At 33.4% G+C, this 15,880-nt stretch overlaps 1 long non-coding RNA gene across 1 annotated transcript; it reads left to right on the forward strand.

The window, feature by feature from the left end:
• The first annotated feature begins 14,033 nt into the window (after positions 1 to 14,033).
• On the forward strand, positions 14,034 to 15,696 carry LOC140173386 (uncharacterized). The gene is made up of 3 exons (XR_011862013.1): positions 14,034 to 14,321; positions 14,412 to 14,511; positions 15,269 to 15,696. It is a non-coding gene; the product is annotated as an uncharacterized lncRNA (long non-coding RNA).
• Positions 15,697 to 15,880: the final 184 nt, after the last annotated feature.

Raw genomic sequence — 15,880 nt, forward strand, 5'->3', positions numbered from 1 at the left:
ATATGTAATGGAAGTAGATAATGTAATAATTGTTAGAATTGTAATTCATGTATTAGAAATTTATGGGTAGTTGTTATGACTTTGATTTTTAGTATTTGGTTAGAGCATATTATGTGATTAAATACACTTTTTTTTGTGATAACTTTATGAAGGTTGGATTAGTTTATTTAAAATTACTGATTATTATCGAAATTTTAAAATTATCAATGAATTTTGTAAGGTTTTATTATGGAGATTAAAAAAGAACAATAGGTTACTGGACAAACTTATAGCCATTCTTTAAAAGAGTGGCTATAAAGCGTAGCTATATCTGTCGCTATTGGCACGCCTTAAAAGTGTAGTTGTATTTCACATACTGTCATATTTTTAAGTGTGGTAATAGATAAAAGTGTGGCGATAGAATAACAGGCATCCTTACAAATGTGACCTTTTCAAAAGTCTGTTAGTTCAAAAGCGGGGCGAAAAGCTATTGCTACACTTTTTTCAACTTTTTGTCCCAAATAGTTTATAAAAATTTTATAAAAGCATTAGTAGCATGTAGATAAAAAATGAAAATAGCTCAATTTGTTAGTATCATGTTCTTTGAGCCACAATTATCTAACAACTTAATAAATCCATATTTAATATTAACACAATCTCATTATTATCCGCTATTTTGATGAAAAGAAAAACTAATTCAATATAACTACAAGTTTTTTTTTAATGTATGTTTGTGCTATTTTAGACTTTATTGGTTTTTTAATTTTTTTTTTTACATTAGACAAAATATAAAAATAAATGAATAAATATTAGTTTAATTGTATTCGAATAAACTAATAGGAAACTCGTAAGTCTTTAATAAATTGGATAACCTTTATCTATCAAATTTAGTATTATTTTATATTGCCCCAAATATTTTATAAAAACATTAGTAGTGTTACGATGGGTAACTGGAGATTAGTGGACTGGACTCGTTGGGTTGACCCAATCGCTTGAAGGAGGGAGCTCTCTGACTAGGTTTGTGTCTGGGAGCCTCCGTCCAACTTGTGTGCGCGCGAGTGAATGGGGTGGTACCTGCAAAGACACTCTGATGCCTAAGTCAGCAAGAGTCTAGGCAGGTTTGGAGAATATTGGAACTTAGAGATACATGAGAGATGTCAGTGTATTTATAGTGGTGAACCAATAACCACCGTCGGAGTAGTTCTACCTTTTAAGGAGGATAACTGTCCCTTTATCTTAGAAAAGTTGAGATATGGCTCCTGAAAGTGGGTTGAGAGATTTTAGGGACAGTTACTTAATTGAATAAGTGTTATCTACCATCTAATCTTTGATCCCAACTTCCTTAGAGTGGAGCTTGTGCCGAATCCGACTTCTTTAGAGGAGGTCGGTTGCGTGGAGAGACCAATCTATGAATTGTGCCTTTTTATTCTATTTGGACTTTGGGCTTGATGTTGGGCCAAGTATGAACAAGTAGCATGTAGATAAAAAATAAAATTAGCTCAATTAATTTTTTTTTTTGTGACTAATTAGCTCAATTAGTTAGTATCATGTTCTTCCAGCCACAATTATCTAACAACTTAATAAACCCATATTTAATATTAACACAATCTCATTATTACCCGCTATTTTGATGAAAAGAAAAACTAATTGAATATAACTACAAGTTTTTTTTAATGTAAGTTTGTGCTATTTTAGATTATTGGTTTTTTAATTTTTTTTTACATTAGACAAAATATAAAAATAAATGAATAAATATTAGTTTAATTGTATTCATATAAACTAATAGAGAATTTGCAAGTCTTTAATAAATTAGATAACCTTTTATCTATTGAATTTAGTATTATTTTATATTTTATTATTTTTTAATTGAATTTTCTCTAAAAATATATTCAAATATTCAATGAATATTGTAATTTGTAATATTTATTAACTATAATTTTTTTTCTCTATATAAGTCTCTATAATTATGCAGGTAGTTACGGTTGAGAAAATTTTGTTAGAGCTGAAGTAAGTGCATTGGTAGTGCTCATGTGTATAAAATAGAAAGTTCTATGGTAGCATTAGTTTTAGTGGCTAAGGATGACATAAATTTGACTTACAAATAAAATACTAATACATGGTATGACAAGAAAATTAAATCTAAAACCAAAATGATTCCTTTTCTCTTTTATAATTTCTTATGATTATTTTTATCAAAATAATTTTTATAATTATTTTTATAATTATAAAAAATAACAACGAAATAATTTTTTTAATTATATTTATAATTATTATTTTATTATTATTTTTACTAAAATAATTTTTTATAATTAATTTTATTTTTCAATTATTTTTTATTATTATTTTTAATAATTTCTAAAAATAATACCAAATATATTTTTTAATTATTTTTAACTTTAAAAAATAATTTTTATAATAATTTTTATTATTATTTTTACTAAAATAAGTTTTTTATAATTATTTTTTTTTGTAATTTTGAAAAACTAACACCAAAATGATATTCTCTCTTTTGGTGTTAATTTAAAAATAATCATAAAAAATTATGAGAGAGAATATCATTTTAGTGTTAGTTTTTCAAAATTACAAAAATAAATTATAAAAAAATTATTTTGGTAATAATAATAATAATAATAATAATTATTATTATTATTATTATTATAAAAAATTATTTTTTAAAATAAAAATAATTGAAAAAATAATTTTGGTGTTGTTTTTAAAAATTATTAAAAATAATAATAATAAAATAATTATAAAAAATCATTTTAGTAAAATAATTATAAAAAATTATTTTTTATAAATAAAAATAATAATAAAATAATAATTATAAATACAATTAAAAAGTTATTTTGATAAAAATAATCATATATAAAAAATTATAAGAGAAAAAATTATTTTTATTTTAAATTTAATTTTTTATTATATGTTAATATTTTATTTATAAGTCAAATTTTAATCATTTTTAATCACTAAAACTAATGCAACAATAAAACTTATCTAATTACTATAGTTTAAAGTTGAAATATGATGGTTCTAGTTGAACTTGAGAATGGGGGGTTGAATCAAGTTAGCTTAAAACTTTAAGTTTCAAACTCTGTTTTTGCTGTTGCTCGAGTTGCAGGAGATTATTTGAAATAGTCTCATACGCAGAAAGTTAAAAGTGCAGAGAAGAGGAGAAAGAGGCCAGTATGTATCCTGGTTCGGATTCTTTGTGCCATGAATCCTACATCCAGTCTCCACCACAAACCATGGTGGAATTTTCACTATAATTCTCAGGTTACATACACCAATACTATTGAATTACTCCCTAATTCAACTAGTATCTACCCCTAAGCTTTCTTCACCAAAGCTTAGCAACCCCAAAGTGCTATCCCAACTTGGAAGGGGAATCTACACAGATTCAATTCTCACCAAGTGCTAACCCAACTTGGCAAGGGGAACTAATCCTAGTTCATAAACCCAAATTACATCAGAAAAACAAATAGTGGCTATTTCTGCATCACTCTTGCCTTTTCTCTCTTGGCTTTTGATCCTCACATGATTGCCTTTTTCAAAACAAAGAATAACGCAAGACAGCCATAACAATAAATCAGAATTAAGCTTGAGTAGAAGAAAGAGATTTCAGCTCTATGTTAGAGAAGGTGCTCTGAATGTGTGTGCTCTCTTTCTTGACTTGAAATGATGGAATGAGTCTTCTTATATAACTTCAGCTAGGCTTCATTGTAGCTTCATCCTCTTTGCTTTTTCTTGCTGCCCGTTGGAGTGGTCCTTGATGGCATGCAGTCCTTTCTTCATTTTGCTCCACCTCCTTTGTAGGACATGTTGCTATAGAACTGTTTTACCAAATCAGGGTAAATTTTCTCTTTGATGGACAGTATGGATGTCCAACCTTGATATGCAAACAATGGGATAAAGTTCAGGCCTTTCCTACGGAGTTTGTCAAGATTGACAAGCTTCGAGGGACAGAGTTTACGCTTGTAAACATCTTTGCAGAAAAACAGATAGTTCATGAGAGATTGAAAACGACGACGATCAAAGGACTCATCAGGAAAATCAGCATAAAATGACTTGTAAGCAATAGGATTTGAGAGTCTAGGTTCAGCAACAGGACGGAGGTCAAAGCCAATGACTGTACCGCGAGTATGGCGATTCTGAGTGGGGCGAGTCTCTTCGTCTTCGTGAAGAGGCCTCTTTCCTTTGGAAGAGCTAGGTTTGGAAGAACTAGGCTGAGACATGTTTGGTGGAGGAGGAGGAGGTGTAGGGCGAGGGGCAACGCCAGGGCGGCGAGCAGTGGTCTTCGTGCGGGCCATGTCAGGAGAAGGGTTTGGTGGTGGAGATGGAGAGGAATGAGTGGGGGAATGAGAGGGAGAAGAGTGTGTGTGATCAGAACGGAGGGTGCCGCTGTGGGAGCCTCTGTGAGCAACTCTCTTCTTTCGAGCCATATATATAGAAGCACTGGTTCGGAGAAGATGAAAGAGTGGAGAGTGGAGAGTGTGGTGTGAATGGATGCATGCAGTGGGAAGTTATTATAAACTTAGAGAAGTGTAAAGGTTGCACCTTGAAAAAATAAAAATCCCAACTTTGAAAACGTATAGGAAGTAACAGCTGTAATTGTTGTACGTTGCAGATGGGAACAAAAGCAAAATAAAATTTGGATTTGAAAACAAATGTTAAATGAGGCCCAAAAACTTATTTTCAAAAAAATGAAAAAGCAGCTATGAAATGGGCTCAATTGGATTCAGTAAAGAAAGCCCATATGTCGAGACTGCTCCAGCACGTGATGTTCATCATTCAGGCTTGAATCCAGTAGGCTTCATAGTGACCCAATGAAGGTTACTCATCATCTGCCAAAGAAAATCTCACCACGATTTATGAGACAAAATACAAAAGATCTCATTATCAGAAACATTAAGAAAACAGAGATGAAGTTAGAATGCCCAGTTTTGTTCTTAACTTGCAGAACCTCTCCTCTATCAGTGGTTTGGTGAATATATCAGCTAGCTGACCCTCAGAATTAACAAACTGAATATCTAAATTTCCATTTTGCACATGTTCTCTTATAGAATGAAAACGAACTTCAATGTGTTTTGTTCTTGAGTGCAAAACAGGGTTTTTGGAAATATTGATAGCACTCATGTTGTCACAAAATAATGGAATATTTGAGACATTCAATTTATAGTCAGCTAGTTGAGTTTTCAGCCATAATAATTGAGAACAACAAGAGGAGGCTGCAATGTACTCAGCTTCGGCTGTTGAAAGAGCTACCGTAGCTTGCTTCTTGCTAGACCAAACAATGAGGGATTTCCCAAGAAAACAACACATGCCACTTGTGCTTCTTCTATCGATCCTATCCCCAGCAAAATCTGCATCACAGAAACCCACTAATTGAAAAGAATCAGTCTTAGGAAACCATAACCCATAATTAGTGGTACCAAGTACATATCGGATGATCCTCTTGACAGCAGAGAGATGTGACTCCTTAGGCTTTGATTGAAACCTTGAGCAAACTCCAACACTTTGGATGATATCAGGCCTTGAGGAGGTTAGATACATTAGGGATCCAATCATCCCTCTGTAACGAGTCTCATCAACATCTCTACCATGTTCATCCTTATCAAGCTTGATGTTAGGATGCATGGGGGTTCCCATAGGTTTAGCACATTTCAGCCCAAACTTCTTGACAAGTTCCTTTGCATATTTTTCTTGATGGATGAATATGCCTTCTGCAGTTTGCTTGATTTGCAGGCCTAGGAAGAAATTAAGTTCTCCCATCATGCTCATATCAAATTCATTGGTCATAAGCTTAGCAAAATCTGCACACAAATCCTCATTAGCCGAACCAAATATAATATCATCAACATAAACTTGCACAAGAATAAAATGATCATGATAATTTCTAATAAATAAAGTGGTGTCAGTGGCTCCTCTTTGAAAGTTATTTTTTAATAAAAATGAGCTAAGCCTCTCATACCAAGCTCTAGGAGCTTGTCTTAAACCATATAAGGCTTTAGCTAGTTTGAAAACATGGTTAGGAAAAGTTTTGTTTTCAAACCCAGGTGGTTGAGCCACATAAACCTCTCTATCTATTATGCCATTGAGGAAAGCACACTTTACGTCCATTTGGAACAATTTGAAACCACAATGAGCTGCATATGCAAGGAGCAATCTGATGGCTTCCATTCGAGCTACAGGTGCAAATGATTCATCAAAATCAATCCCTTCCTCTTGATCATATTCTTGAGCAACCAATCTGGCTTTGTTTCGGACTATGGATCCATCTTCACCCAGCTTGTTTCTGAAAATCCATTTAGTGCCAGTGACTTTCTTTCCATTTGGATAAGGCACTAATGACCAGACCTGATTCTTCTCAAATTGCTGCAATTCTTCCTTCATGGCTAACACCCAAGATGGATCAGCAAGAGCTTCTTGGATGTTTTGAGGTTCAATCTTTGATAGAAGAGCAATGTTGTTGGATTCGGCTCTTTTCAAAGATGAACGAGTGGTCCTACCAGTGGAGGGATTTCCAATTATGAACTCTTCAGGGTAGTTTTTCAGAAACCTCCATTCTCTTGGTCTTCTTGACTGGTTTGAGGATTCAGATTCCTCTTGGTCAACAATGGCCTCTGCATCAGTATTTTCTGCAGAGACAGGAAATAATTCCAAATTGTCTCCTGCAGAATTGGGATTTTCGTTGCTAGCAGGTGCAGCTTCATGAGAACTTGGATTTTGTGGAACTGGTTCACTGTTCTTAGGTACTTCAACTTCAAAACTTGGACTATCATCAATGAAAACACTAGGAACAGAGTTAGATTCACAGAATGTGACATGCATGGTTTCCTCAACAGTTTTGGAGTTCTTGTTATAAACTCTATAGGCCTTGCTATTAGTGGAATAACCAAGAAAAATTCCTTCATGTGTTTTGGGATCAAATTTTCCTAAATTTTCTTTGATGTTCAAAATGAAACACTTGCAGCCAAACACATGAAAATAACTAAGATTAGGAGGATGCCCTTTCCAAAGTTCATATGGTGTTTTCTTCAAAAACTTCCTAATGATGGTTCTATTTAAAACATAGCAAGCTGTGTTCACAGCTTCAGCCCATAAGAACTTAGGGATTTCATATTCACATAACATAGCTCTAGCCATTTCTTGTAAACTTCTATTTCTTTTCTCAACAACACCATTTTGTTGAGGAGTTCTTGGACAAGAGAAGTTATGTGATATGCCTTGTTCATCACAAAAAGATTCAAAAAATTGATTTTCAAATTCTTTACTATGGTCACTTCTAATTGAAACAATTTTTAAACCTTTTTCATTTTGAACCTTTTTGCTGAATTTCTCAAAAACTGAAAAGGCCTCATGTTTATGAGCAAGAAAGAACACCCAGCCAAATCTAGTATAGTCATCCACAATTACCATGCCATAACTCTTTTCTCCAAGACTTTGAGTTCTAGTAGGTCCAAACAGATCAAGATGCAACAACTCCAATGGTTTCTTAGTAGAGACATCTTCCTTGGGTTTGAAAGAGGTTTTAATTTGTTTACCCATTTGACAAGCATCACAAATGATGTCCTTATCAAATTTTATATTAGGAAGACCTCTAACTAAGCCTCTCTTTACAAGCTTAGAGATTTGGAACATGCTAGCATGTCCTAACCTCTTATGCCACATCCATTTTTCAGATTCCATTGAAGAGAAACAAGTTACATTTTGAACTTTTAGATCATCTAGAGTGATACCATAAACATTGTCACTTCTTTTGGCAACAAATAAAACAGCCCCTGTTTTCTCATTTATGACTCTACAATCAGATTTTCTAAAGGTTACAGCATATCCAAGATCACACAGTTGACTTATGCTCAATAGATTATGCTTTAACCCATCAACTAAAAAGACACTATCAATGCAAGTTGAAAAATCTTTGCCAACCTTACCAATGGCAATTATTTTACCTTTACTATTATCTCCAAAGGTGACAAATCCTCCATTATACTTGTTGAGTTTAATGAAGAAAGTATCCCTTCCGGTCATATGCCTTGAACATCCACTATCAAGATACCACATGTCCATTTTCTTCTTGGATGCAAGGCAAACCTGCATGTTCTTCAACTAACCTTAGGTATCCAAATCCATTTGGATCCTTTGATGTGAAATCTTCTTGGTTGCCCAAGAGCATTAAAATCATGAACAACTTTATATAGCTTACTATCATTACCAAAAGACTTAAGAAAGATGAAACATTGAGGAGGATCATGACCATTTATGTTGCACTTGTAGCAATGATTCTTGCTTACTGATTTTTTAGGTTTGCTGAATCCTTTAGGTTTAAAAAGCTTGGAAGAGGAGGCTTCAGATTTTTTAAAGTTTTGTTTGAAAACAGCCTTGTTTTCCTCTATGAATCCAAGTCCAGATTTTTCAGATCCAAACCTTTGACAAGCAAGTAGTTTGTTCAGATTTTGAGAACCTTGAACAAACTTTGCTAAGTCTTCATTCAAACTTTTTATTTGTTCATTCAGCCTTTTGTTTTCAGAAATCAAATCAGTGGAGGCAGAAACTTCATGCTTGAGTTTGAATTTTTCTAATTCAGTTCGCAAGACAATGTTTTCTTCTTTTAAAAACTTTTCATTGTCAGTTTCATTTGCCTTAACCTTTTTCAAAAGAAGATCATTTTCTGTCCTCAAAGTCTCATTTTCTTTCTTACATTTAGCATACTTATCCAAGAGTTTCTTAGAGCTCACAGAAATGTCTTTGATAATGTAGTGCAGTTCATCAATAGATAAGTCAGAGAGATCTACCTCATCTTCATCATCATGATCTGCCATCAGGCATAGTTGAGCTTCCTGATCTAAGCTTTCTGAGCTGGTGTCGTTCTCCAAGTCCTCCCATGTTGCCATCATCACCTTCTTTTTGTTTTTCTTGAAATTTTCGCCTTTCTTAAGTTGAGGGCAATCTGATTTGAAGTGACCAGGTTCCTTGCAGTGATGGCATGTGAACTTGACTTGATCTTTCTTGACCTCCTTGGATGAAGAGCTTCCTTTGCCTTTGTTTTTGTATCTTAGTAGTCTTCTCATTTTCCTTGCAAAGAGCACCATTTCTTCATCTGAGAAACTGTCATCAGATTCTTCTCCTTGGGCTGTCATTCTTGATTTTAGTGCTATACTTTTCTTTTTGTCATCTTTGTCTTGAGACATGTGAGTGGTTTCATAAGCCAGCAGCTTGCCTCTCAGCTCATCATAGGTGATTTTGATCAAATCATTCCTTTCAGAGATGGCTGTGCTTTTCACTTCCCATTTCTTGGTAAGACTCCTCAGAATCTTCCTTACCAAGGTTTCTTCAGAGTAGTTTCTTCCCATGGCGTCCAGATTGTTGATGATTATTGAGAACCTTTCGAACATTTGATCGATGCTCTCATCTTCCTTCATACTGAACATTTCATACTCCTTCATCAGCATGTCAATTCTGGTCTCCCTCACTTGCTTAGTGCCTTCATGAGTGAGTCTGAGCTTATCCCAGATTTCTTTAGCCGTTTTGCACCTTGACACTTTTCTGAACTCTTCAAAACTAATTGCACAGTGCATCAGGTTGATTGCCTTGGCATTGAGTTCAACCTTCTTCTTTTCTTCTTCTGTCCATTCGCTGTCCTCCTTTGCCACAACTTCTCCATCAGCATTCTGTTTGGTGGGAACGTCTGGACCATTGAGAATGATCTTCCAGATGTTGTAGTCGATCGACTGCACGAAGATTCTCATTCTCTCTTTCCAGTAAGAGTAGTTGCTGCCATTGAAGTAGGGAGGTCTGTTGTTGGACTGCCCTTCAGTGAGAGTGAAAGCCACGATGTTGGGATTCATGTTGTTGGCCATGGATCTTTACTCCAAGCTGTGAAGCTTGTCTTCTTGAGACCTGGCTCTTGATACCAATTGATGGTTCTAGTTGAACTTGAGAAGGGGGGGTTGAATCAAGTTAGCTTAAAACTTTAAGTTTCAAACTCTGTTTTTGCTGTTGCTCGAGTTGCAGGAGATTATTTGAAATAGTCTCATACGCAGAAAGTTAAAAGTGCAGAGAAGAGGAGAAAGAGGCCAGTATGTATCCTGGTTCGGATTCTTTGTGCCATGAATCCTACATCCAGTCTCCACCACAAACCATGGTGGAATTTTCACTATAATTCTCAGGTTACATACACCAATACTATTGAATTACTCCCTAATTCAACTAGTATCTACCCCTAAGCTTTCTTCACCAAAGCTTAGCAACCCCAAAGTGCTATCCCAACTTGGAAGGGGAATCTACACAGATTCAATTCTCACCAAGTGCTAACCCAACTTGGCAAGGGGAACTAATCCTAGTTCATAAACCCAAATTACATCAGAAAAACAAATAGTGGCTATTTCTGCATCACTCTTGCCTTTTCTCTCTTGGCTTTTGATCCTCACATGATTGCCTTTTTCAAAACAAAGAATAACGCAAGACAGCCATAACAATAAATCAGAATTAAGCTTGAGTAGAAGAAAGAGATTTCAGCTCTATGTTAGAGAAGGTGCTCTGAATGTGTGTGCTCTCTTTCTTGACTTGAAATGATGGAATGAGTCTTCTTATATAACTTCAGCTAGGCTTCATTGTAGCTTCATCCTCTTTGCTTTTTCTTGCTGCCCGTTGGAGTGGTCCTTGATGGCATGCAGTCCTTTCTTCATTTTGCTCCACCTCCTCTGCTGTCCGAGGAGCTCTCCCACTACCTCTGCTGTCCTTGGTGTTTCTTTCTTCCTTGGCATGTTCCTCTTTTCCATTCTGCTCCATTTCCTTGCTGCTACTCTATGCAAGTTTGTGTTTTGCATAACCACGATCCATAGCAGTGCTTTTGGTGATGTCCTTGCTTGCTTTCTCAGAGCCACACTTGTCCTTGCATGATACAGCTGTCCTCATATTGCTTTTAGCAAATATTTACATAATCATTTAATGTTGCTGAATGTGCTATGAGAAATTGTTGGACTCGGTTACTGCATTAAGGAACAATGTGAGCTTCATTTCTATTTGCTTTGATGGGCTGCTGCAATATAAGCTAGTATGCTTGGGCCTGCCATAATAAAGCACACATTAAACACTATTGGGCTTTCAACCCAATTGAATGTTTGTCATCATAGTGTAACCCAAAATCTAACTAGGCTTAACAAAATATAATAATGGAATATTAAAAAATTTTATTAATTATACACATAAATTTTTGTACTATATTAGTTAGTAACTTAAAATTAGAAAATAAAATACCATAATAAACATGTAAAACACTTAAAATAGTGAAACTGTTTAAAAACTTTAACTATTATTATAATTTACCATTTTTTTTTGTTGTTGCCTAAAGTATTTTATTTTATCATTATATATAACATTCAAAATCTTATATAATTTATAATTAATTTTAGAGGGACAATTATAACTAAAAAAATAATGCGAGAAACAAATAAATTTAAAGATAAAATAATAATGATATAAATATATCAAGCATGAATGAACTGTAATATATTATCTTCAACCATTTTATTTTCAAGACAGTAAAACCAAAAAGCATAAAAAAAAAAGTTTTTAAGTGATAAAACACATTTTTCACAGAGATCATAAAAAACCCCAAAACACAGCTTCTACAATACATTATCATTACGATTTGACACAGTATGAATCCTAAAGCTGTTATTGAAGGTATGTTAACTTGTGTTCATCATCAATGAGTATAAACTCTCCAAACCAACTGGAATTTAAAACCATCAAGTTTGACATTTTGTCTTTCCTGTAATCAAAATTAATATCAACACCTAAAATCATAATTTTTCAATGCCTCAAAGAATTGAGATCTACTGATAGTGCAATAATTTCACCAAAGAAAGTAGAAAAAGTGCAATTAATCAAATAAGAACAAAAAATACAAAGAGCATTATACATAAGATGATTTTCGTTTATAAATGCACTAAAAAATTTTGTAAAAAAATATGAGTTCCCTTATATCATTATTATAAGATAAAGGTGAATTACTCTTAATCAATCCTATTTTTCTATTTTTTTGAGTTCAATTCAGGTCTCAGGATATAACGTGAAAAAAGAGGATGACCATAAAAAATTACCTCTATTGCTATTCAAGCAAATCATAAGGCAATGAAAATTGATTAATCAGAGGGTAGAAACAGGATATTAAAGAGAAATCATAAGCATGATCCTCACCAATAAAAATATTTTGATAACTAAGGATTTGTTTTGGTGGTAGTCAAAATTATAAACAAAATAAATAGTGACAAAAATATTTATCCATAAAACAGACGACATCCACATATCTACATAGACTTAGCCTGGAAAATAAAGTTTAAAATTTTCCATATAATCTAATGAAACCCAAAATAAAATATCATCCATCATAACTCTGAAACTACCATAAAGACTATAAGAATAAAAGAGAAAAGATATATTCAATCATCTTAACTAAGCATCACTTTCAGGAAACATTTTTTTCTCAAACTCAATTATATCTATAGTTCAAATCTCTGAAAATTCGGGTGCTAACCAATCTCAAATGTTTTAGCCAATAAATCAAATAATAATAAGAAGAAAATCTGAATGTTATAATAATAAGAGGAAGAAAAAGATTCTGCAATAACTTAAAAGAAAAACTTAATCCAAAAAATTGGCATCAATAGCACATCTCCTTTGATTTTTATGTTTGACAATAAGTAGTAATTTCACTAATTTGTATAGCAACTGAGAGAAATAACACAATCACAAATTTAAAAAAAATGAAAGCAATGGATGCAGTAAGTAAACTACAACAATTCCAACTAACTAATTATCTTACAAAATATTTTGAAACAATTAAATACCTTTTAGATAATGAGAATTAGCACCTATTTCATGGTATTTAGAAATTAGAATGTAATAGGCAGTAGATAGAAAGAATGGGTCCTACTGAAAAAAATTCAAACCAACAATTAAAAAGGTAGAAGAATTCAAGTCTATTGAGACTTTACACCTGAAAAAGATTTTCTTTTTCAAAACAAAAGAAAAAACTACTCTTCAGAAAGTAAAGGGTAAATTGCTCTCATTGTGCAATTAAATATAATAGTATTGAACATTGGATATTATGAACATATGTGGCCAACAACAACTACATTGCACCTATGCATTTTTTTGAATTTTTTTTCAAAAAATAATGAGCAAATATTTATGTTGGGGAGTGTTAGGGGAACAATGAAAATTTTGAATAACATGAATAACCACCAATCAAATGAAAATACACTACGCCCTAATTTAATACTACTAATCAAATTTACTCTTTTAACCTTATTAATTCACATTGTTTACACATTGTTCAAAAATCTTGTTGGTTACCTATACTTTTCCATTTATGTTTTATGATAAGCGTAGTTAAGAATTATATTAGATATGTAAAATTGTGCTGGCGTTCTTATTTCTCTTTCTTTTTCTTGCCCACACATAATTTGCGTGTTTAACTTGTACTAATAACTACATATCATAAGGCAACAAAATTAAAAAGCACCATTTTTTTATAGTTATAAAAAAATGACTTGACACATTCTATATGTAAAGAGCAAATAACTTTTAATTGCATGAGTTTAGTTAATAATAATGTAAAAATAATTAAATAAGATCAGAGTAATGTAGTCTTAAGAAAAACATCAATAAAAGATAGTTTGATCAAATGTGGAGTATTTCACTGTACTTTTTTTAAAGTCTGAAATTTGTCTGTGATGTTCAAATGTAAAGTTCTACCAGATCTTGAAAGGAAATTATCTGTAATGAATACCCACGGAAACTCCTAAAAACTCGGTATATATTTGTGAAAAAGCAGAATCAGTCATAAAATCTAAACATGTTTTGTTACATAACCTATGCTAATAGTTCTTATATTTGGAATGGAAGTAGTGCACTGCATTCTGAATTCATGAAACATAGGCATTAATCATGTGGAAATGCAATAATACAGCTATATTTCACTGTCATCACTTGTAGTGTTCTGTTAAACAAAATATCTTTACTATGAAACCCAGTACAGCACATAAACTTGGGGCAGAATCAGTTGTCTTTAATTTGGATTCATTATGAGGTGGTTTAGGAGTGTATTTTAATTTTCTCTATGTTTTCTTTTTGTATCTTTGTAGTGGCTGGACTGCTAAACCTTCTTCCCCAAGGTACCATCGGTGCTATTTCTGCTCATTCAGAGGAAGACGATGACACTGGGCTCTCTGTTTCGTCTCGTCTGCCAGATTTGCTCGCCATCTCCTCATACTCCTGCGTGGTTCAAATCTGCTGCAGCTATATAGATTCCTGATGATGATATTGGACTTTATGAGGTTAGTTTATGGTGTATCTTTTATTGGATTTCCTCAAGCGAGGGATCGATATCGGACTTACTTGGGCCTGAGACCTTCCGCATTCCCCAGGTTGCCAAGAAAATCGAAGACTTAGTATGGCTTCGCCATCTCGAGGATCCTCTTGCTCCTCCTTACTCTTCTCCTTCTTGGCCTCAACCTCGGTACCCAGGTACACAAACATGATAAATTTTTATTGTTTTTCATTTGGGGTGTGCTAATATGTGCCTAATTCGATTTGGAATTCAGCTTTATGAATTGGGTATTGTTTGAAATTGCTTGAAATGTTAGGGGGCAAGCTGCAACTTAGTTAACTCTACTGTTGGCTGTTTTCAATTGGATTCCTTCATTATTATGGTTATTATTATCAAAAGGTTTAATTAAACTTGAATTAGTTCTTGAGCTTGAGCTGCACCTTAATTTCCAGTGATATGAGCTCAATCATGGGAATTGAGTTCACTTTTCATTGAGGTGGTTCTATTGACGGTTTGTATAAATAAACATAAATCCATATCATTTGGTTAGGTGTGCTACGCGTTATATTATATTAGGTGGATTTGTCATTAGTTGTTTCCTTCAATGGTTTTTTGGCTCTTTGTTGAAGTGAGCCCATATTGACTTATATTTTATACTGGAAGGTATTTTCCTCCTTTGCCGTTGCTGTGATCAATATTCAAACTTCGGGGATTTGATCAATATTTAAAGGAAATAATGCTTAATCTCGGCCCAACCTTTATAAAAGCTGTGGAATTTGATCTGTTTAACATCTTACTATAATTTTTTAGTTGAGTTTCCATCATAATTTCATTATAATGCTTTATATGATTCCTTTAGTGCGTATTGCATAAAAAAAATGGGTTTCTTCATTTATGTCATACATTCATAAGGATACCAATATCCTTGTTACATTCATTTGATTGGTGATACAGTTGGTCAGTCCCTTTCTACAAGACCAGATATCATTGGTGTTGAGATGTCCAAGGTTAGATTAAAAACTGCATGTCTGTTGCTATTTTCTTATTGGTGGACATTTCTTTCTAGCAATGGATTCCAAAGGAAGGGGCAATGAATTCCAAAGGAAGGGCTTATTACTGGTTATGAGCAGTCATAATCTCTTGTTGGATGAAGATAATACATGGTTATAAGTCAAATTATCAGTGACTTGGTGTTAAGTATGTTCTTTAGCAGTAATGCTAATTTGAGTGTAAAAAGGTATTTTTGTTTTCTATCTTAGACTCGTACAGTATCTACCTCTGACTCTGCTGAACTCTCTTTTTTGGGCCATGTACAAGTACAACATAATTCCATTTCACTGTGTTTGTAATGCTATTTACATTTTAAGATTTTGAAGTTTGGATAACTGTCTTGGCAATTTATTCCTATACTTTCTTCTTGGCGTCGTCTCAGAATTGTACTTTTTCTTGTGAGGCCTAAAGCATGTGCTTCTATATATAAGCTTAGAAAAGTGAGGCTTGGTTCAGTTTGTTATAGAGTGAGAAGCAAGGTTGTTGCATTATCTTGCTATATATAAGCTTAGACTC

Source organism: Arachis hypogaea, chromosome 6 (genome assembly GCF_003086295.3).
Source record: "Arachis hypogaea cultivar Tifrunner chromosome 6, arahy.Tifrunner.gnm2.J5K5, whole genome shotgun sequence".
Lineage (NCBI taxonomy): Eukaryota > Viridiplantae > Streptophyta > Magnoliopsida > Fabales > Fabaceae > Arachis > Arachis hypogaea.